The following is a 7,508-nucleotide window of genomic DNA, read 5'->3' on the forward strand; positions in this document are numbered from 1 at the left end:
GGCAAGAAACATTGGGAGGCAGTGAAAGGAATATTGAGATACCTGAAAGCTACAAAGAGTATGCGTATATACTATGGGAGTCAGGAGCTAAGTGTAAAGGGTTTTACAGACTCAGATTATGTAGGTGACTTAGACAATCGAAGGTCTACGTTAGGGTATGTCTTTACATTGGCTGGTGGAGCAATATCATGGCGTTCTAGATTACAAGATTGTGTTACTCAGACTACTACAGAGGCTGAATATGTTGCAGCATCAGAGGCATGCAAAGAATCAATTTGGCTTAATCGACTAGTAACAGATTTGGGAATCAAAGAAGAGATGCCTGTGTTATATTGTGATAGTCAGAGTGCTATACAATTGGCTCGCAATCTAGTTTATCATTCAAAGACAAAGCATGTGGATGTGAAGTATCATTTCATCAGGGAAATGCTCGAGGATAAGCAAATTCAGCTTGTCAAAGTTCACACCACCGAAAATCCTGCTGATCTACTTACAAAAGGACTTCCCTCAGAGAGCTTTGCGCATTTTCGCAAGCAGTTAGGTGTAGGGTAGTACATCACTTCTCTACATCTCTTGTATATTAGCTTGTATAGTAGCTTCTCTCACACTTAAAGTACCACATTAGACTTTAAGTGGGAGGTTGTTGGGGTATAAAGCCCAATGTGGTCGCCCAGGTAAGTGGGCGGGCCGCCAGGTATGTACACATATTCTTTTGTTAAAACCTAATAAGAACTCACTATGCTCTACACATTACAATAGAGAAAGTTCACCATATCGTCGTGCTCTTCTTCTCGCACTCTCTCTCGCGTCGCACTTCCGCTCGTACTCCTTCAATTCGGCACCTAATGGCAAGCTAGTTTTCAACGATGATGCTTGTTGGAATTAGGGTTGCAGAGAAATGCACACAGCTTGGAGAAGATGAAGGAAGCTCAAGGCACACAATAGAGAGTGTATTACTTAGTGTGCAATGGAAAGATGGATAGCCCTAGAGTGATGGGCGTATATACAATGCTCGGGGGAAAAACCTCCTAAAGAGAGAAAAAATGCCCCTGCAATCCTAGTGTGTTCACACACATCACTACCACATGTATATGGTAACAAATCCCCCCTGGAGTGATGCGGTGAACGAGAGCTGGCACATGAGTAAAGGGAAGTGCCATGCCCTGAGGACAGGATCAGTCCACAAAGGGGAGTAACCCCAAAGCTTTGCGGAAAGCTTCAAGCTTCTCACGAGACAATGCCTTTGTGAAAAGATCTGCAAAGTTGTCCTGTGTTGGCACATGAGCCAAGCTGATCTCTCCTGTTGAGAGCCTCTCCCTGACATAGTGGTAATGCACCTCAATGTGCTTTGTGCGAGCACGAAAAAGGTTCCTCACAACTGCCAATGCGCTTTGACTGTCAATGTAGATAGTGTTGGCAGTGTCCTGTCCAACACCCAAATTAGCCATAAGGCGTCTGAGCCATACACACTCAACCGTAGCTGTGAAGATTGCCCTGTACTCAGACTCACAACTCGAAGTGGACACGGTAGGTTGCTTCTTGTTCAAACATGATATACATGAACTGCCAAGCATGAAACAAAAACCACTTGTGGACACTCGCATGTCAAAACAACCAGCCCAATCTGAGTCCGAAAAAGCATGTAAGTCTGGCAGCAATGATCTGCCCTTGGGATAAAACAAGCCAAGATGTAAAGTGCCACTAAGGTAGCGGAAAATCCTCTTGACAGCCTGCCAATTCTTAGACCCTAGGCTATGCATAAATCTGCTGACCTGTGAGACTGCAAACTGAATATCTAGCCTCGTGTTGCATACATAAATGAGGCGGCCAATAGCAATTTGGTAAAGAGTGACATCAGCAGGATCGCCAGCATCATGTAGACTCAACTTCAAACCCGTTTCCATGTGAGTGGCAATAGGTTTGCAATCCTCAAGTCCAAACTTACATAGCAATGTCTCTATGTAACTTTTTTGACACAAGGCAGTACCACCGTCACACTGCTTAAATTGTATACCCAAGTAATGATGCAACAACCCCAAATCTTTCATCTTGAAAGTAGCATTCAAATCAGCCTTAAATTCAGCAATATGTCTCTCATTTGGTTCAGTGATCAGCAAATCATCAACATAAAGAACCATAATGAGAAGTACATCATCCTCACGCTTTACATACAATGTGCTTTCTGTTGGAATGTTACAAAAGCCTCGTGTAACCAAATGAGTGTCAGCTTTCTCATACTAAGCACGAGGAGATTGCTTCAACCCATACAAAGCCTTCTTACATCTGCACACTTTGTCCTCTTGTCCTTTTATGACAAAACCGCGAGGCTGCATTACATAAACTTCCTCAAATATGTCACCATTCAAGAAAGCAGTAACAATGTTTGATTGATGTACATCCCAACCAAAATGAGCTGCCAATGCACATAGAAAACACACAGTAGTCATACGACAAGTGGGAGAAAAAGTCTCTTCATAATCTATGCCTTTTTGCTGTGCATAACCCTTTGCAACAAGTCGAGCCTTATGGCGATCAATCTCACCATCCGGTTTGCGTTTCAACTTGTAAACCCACTTCGTACCAATGGCCTTGTTGCTAGGAGGCAAATCACATAAAGTCCATGTGTCATTTTCTATAAGTGCATCATATTCTGATTTCATGGCAGCCATCCAATTTTCTGAATTCTGTGCTTCATCAAAAGATAGAGGCTCCTCGATATCATGTAAACTAGACACAGCCAAAGCATAACAATCTGATGCATAAGATGCATGCCGAGAGCCTGAACGAGTACGACTAGACAAAGGTGCATCCAATTTACTGTCATGCAAAGTGTGCACCAGCCATTTTGGCATACCTCTAGCCTGCTCATTTTCAGCCCTTTCCTCATCAAGTACATCATGTACATCTGCATCAGTAATAGGATGATCTGTAACATTTTCAGAAACCCCCATAGGCTGTGCATTTGCCTCATTGGAAATTACATTCGTATTTCCACCACTGAAAAGAGGCAACAAAGTGTCATAAATGTCCTGTGAGCTTACATTATTGTCTCTAGTACATGACTGCAAGGGCTGAACAGAATCTTCCACAAACACTACATCCCATGAAACCAGAATACGTTTTGTTTGCGGATGATACAACTTGTAACCTTCGCTTTCAACACTATAACCAAAAAAAAAACATTTGTTAGCCTTATCATCCAATTTTTTGCGTTGTGTTTGTGGCATCGAAGCATATGCCAAACAGCCAAAAACACACATGTGCTCAATAGAAGGCTTTCTATCATGCCATGCTTCATATGGAGTAATACACTGCAAAGATTTCGTAGGACACCTATTAAGTGCATAAGTGGCACACATGATGGCCTCAGGCCAAAAAGAATGCGACGAAGCTTGACTTTTGACCATACATCGTGCCATTTCCATAAGTGACCTGTTTTTCCTCTCAGCAACACCATTTTGCTCAGGTGTATAAGGCACTGTACATTGGTGTTTTATCCCACGACTAGCCAGAAATGCATTAAATTCATGAGACATATACTCCCCCTTCGATTGGAACGAAGGGTGCCCATAGTACATTTCGAGAAATTTTCAGCCATAGCCAGAAATTGTTTGAAGCACATAAAAACTTCAAACTTCGCTTTAAGCGGAAATACCCATGCATGCCTAAAGTAATCATCAATGAAAGTCACGAAGTAAAGGTAATTGCCCAAGGACGGAGTTTGCATGGGCCCACAAACATCACTATGCACAAGCTGCAACCTGCATGTGGCCCGAACTGAACCATCCTTTGGAAACTTAGAACGCTGCATCATACCCAAAATACAGCCTTCATAAACATGTTTGACAAGTGCTTCAAGAGGCGGCAAAGAAGCAACCATATCAGATTTCTGCAAACGCAACAAATTGGCAAAATTCAGATGACCAAAACGTGCATGCCAAAGTTTTGCATCTGAAATAGCCCTCGAATCTGCAACAGCATTTGCAAAATGTTGTCCACACTTGTCATACAAAGTAAGCATATAGAGCCCACGGCACAAAAGGCCAGATGCAACAATTTCATCACCAAAACTGAGATCATGAACTGTATCATCCACAAATTTGACTACAAGTCCAAGTCTAGCAAGTGCGGATAGAGAAAAGAGATTCTTCTTGATCCCAGGTACATAAAGTGCATCAACAAGTGTGAAAGAGCTGCCATTAGAAGTAGTAAGCACAATCTTTCCAAGTCCCTGAACTGGATAAGAGGCATTGTTGGCACAAGTGACTGAATTCCCATGAGGGACAGACTCGAGAGAGGTAAACAATTCACGATGTGAGGTAATGTGCTTTGTAGCACCACTGTCGAAATACCACACATGTGAATCTGCAGCAACTGACAAGCATGCATCATGGACAGCAGGATTGTAAGTGCACTCTGCGCTAAAAGCCCATTCTGCATCAACATCAGCAACACAGTCTCCTTTTACAAAAGACTCAACAATGGCTGCATTTGTAGTGGAACCAGCATTTGCAGTGGAACCACCCTCTTTCTTCTTAGCCTCTTTGGCCTTCAACTTAGGACACGACTTGATCAAGTGATCATTGGCTTTACAATAATGGCAACGCATCTTCTTTTTGCCCTTATCACCAGAATTTCCAGACGAATTGCTTCCAGCAGAAGCATTAGGAACATAATTTTTGCCACTTGCAGCAAAACTATAAGAAGTGGCTGCATTACTATTACCACCCTTTCTTTGAGAAGCAATAAAGGCCTGTTCAACTGCACGCTGCCTAGTCCTATTTTTTCTAGAAAGTGACTCTTGCAACAGCGATGTGCATAATGCATCAAACTTGACAACTTCAGGATTTCCTTGGGTCATCAGTCTCCAAGTACTAGCAAAAGTCTGGTAGGAATCTGGTAAGGCATCAAGAACAGTTTGCACAAGGGAACTGTTTGAAATGACCACCTGCAGAAATAAGTTGCTCATTGATATCCTTGACACTAGCAAGGAAAGTGTCCATATCATCTTCCTCGTGCATAATCTTCGACTCCATCTCTTTACGTAGCAAAGCAATTTTAGCCTCATTGCGACTTGCATAAAGACCAGCTAGCCTGTTTTGTAGATTTTGCTGAATGGATGTGAGGAACAATGGTGCGCTTCACAGACAACGCAATCAATGCATGAGCCTGCACATCCTTAACATCCCAACGAGCTTGTTCTGTCGTAGGCAAAACAACTGTAACAGAAGCAAACCTTGCAGCAAGACCTTCAACATCCTCAACATCGTCTACATCCTCAGAACCAGGACGTACATCAATGCCCTACACAATGTTCCAGACGCCCTTTGACACAAGAACATGTTGCATCATATAAGCCCACATAGGGTAGTTGTCCCCATCCAATGTGTCCTCAGCAGCAAACATCTTGAACACATCTGTGTTGTTGTCAACCATGGTAAATGTTGCACCTGATGTGAAAATTGCCCGAAAATAGGAGAAACGGAGCGGGAACAACACGTGCTATATAGCACAAATTGTAGAAGACTATAAGGCACCTGTTATGCAGAAAACGGCACTGACAGAAACTCTGCACAAAATGACAAAATAGCATGTGCAGTATTGCCTGTAGTGGAAACGGAGGCCGAAATGAGCCCAAATCAAAAATCTGAGCAGACCAAGCTCTACGAGTAATCCTGAAATATTTGTCGACCTGCGAACGCTCGCCAAAGCTCACTGAAATCAGAGAAAGTGAGCAGGCGTGTATTGGAGCAGCTGGCGACTAAGCCCAGGAGGACGCAACCTGCTCTGATACCAATTGTTGGAATTAGGGTTGCAGAGAAACGCACACAACTTGGAGAAGACGAAGGAAGCTCAAGGCACACAATAGAGAGTGTATTACTTAGTGTGCAATGGAAAGATGGATAGCCCTAGAGTGATGGGCGTATATACAATGATCGGGGGGAAAAACCTCCTAAAGAGGGAAAAAATTGTTACCATATACATGTGGTAGTGATGTGTGTGAACACACTAGGACCGCCGGGGCATTTTTTCCCTCTTTAGGAGGTTTTTTCCCCCGTGCATTGTATATACACCCATCACTCTAGGGCTATCTATCTTTCCATTGCACACTAAGTAATACACTCTCTATTGTGTGCCTTGAGCTTCCTTCGTCTTCTCCAAGTTGTGTGCGTTTCTCTGCAACCCTAATTCCAACAATTGGTATCATAGCAGGTTGCGTCCTCCTGGGCTTAGTCGCCAGCTGCTCCAATACACGCCTGCTCACTTTCTCCGATTTCAGTGAGCTTTGGCGAGCGTTCGCAGGTCGACAAATATTTTGGGATTACTCGTAGAGCTTGGTCTACTCAAAATTTTGATTTGGGCTCATTTCGGCATCCGTTTCCACTACAGGCTACTGCACATGCTATTTCGTCATTTTGTGCAGAATTTCTGTCAGTGCCGTTTTTTGCATAACAGGTGCCTTACAGTCTTCTATGGTTTGTGCTATATAGCATAGGTTGTTCCCGCTCCGTTTCTCCTATTTTCGGGCAGTTTTCACATCAGGTGCAGCATTTACCATGGCTGACAACAACAACACATATGTGTTCAAGATGTTTGCTGCTGAGGACATGTTGGATGGGGATAACTACCCTATGTGGGCTTATATGATGCAACATGTTCTTGTGTCAAAGGGTGTCTGGAACATTGTGCAGGGCATTGATGTACGTCCTGGTTCTGAGGATGTAGGCGATGTTGAGGATGTTGCAGGTCTTGCTGCAAGGATTGCAGCTATTAGAGTTGTTTTGCCTACGGCAGAACAAGCTCGTTGGGATGTTAAGGATGCGCAGGCTCATGCATTGATTGCGTTGTCTGTGAAGCGCACCATTGTTCCTCACATCCGTTCAGCAAAATCTGCAAAACAGGCTTGGGATATTTTAGCAGGTCTTTATGCAAGCCGCAATGAGGCTAAAATTGCTTTGCTGCGTAAAGAGCTGGAGTCGAAGATTATGCATGAGGAAGATGATATGGACACTTTCCTTGCTAGTGTCAAGGATATCAATGAGCAGCTTATTTCTGCAGGTGAAGTCATTTCAGACAGTTCCCTTGTGCAGAGGGTTCTTGATGCCTTACGAGATTCCTACCAGACATTTACTAGTACTTGGAGACTGATGACCCAAGGAAATCCTGAAGTTGTCAAGTTTGATGCATTATGCACATCGCTGTTGCAAGAGTCACTTTCTAGAAAAAATAGGACTAGGCAGCGTGCAGTTGAACAGGCCTTTATTGCTTCTCAAAGAAAGGGTGGTAATAGTAATGCAGCCACTTCTTATAGTTTTGCCGCGAGTGGCAAAAATTATGTTCCTAATGCTTCTGCTGGAAGCAATTCGTCTGGAAATTCTGGTGATAAGGGCAAAAAGAAGATGCGTTGCCATTATTGTAAAGCCAATGATCACTTGATCAAGTCGTGTCCTAAGTTGAAGGCCAAAGAGGCTAAGAAGAAAGAGGGTGGTTCCACTGCAAATGCTGGT

This window comes from Adiantum capillus-veneris, chromosome 14, assembly GCF_014529385.1.
Source record: "Adiantum capillus-veneris isolate H3 chromosome 14, ASM1452938v2, whole genome shotgun sequence".
NCBI classification, from domain to species: Eukaryota; Viridiplantae; Streptophyta; class Polypodiopsida; order Polypodiales; family Pteridaceae; genus Adiantum; species Adiantum capillus-veneris.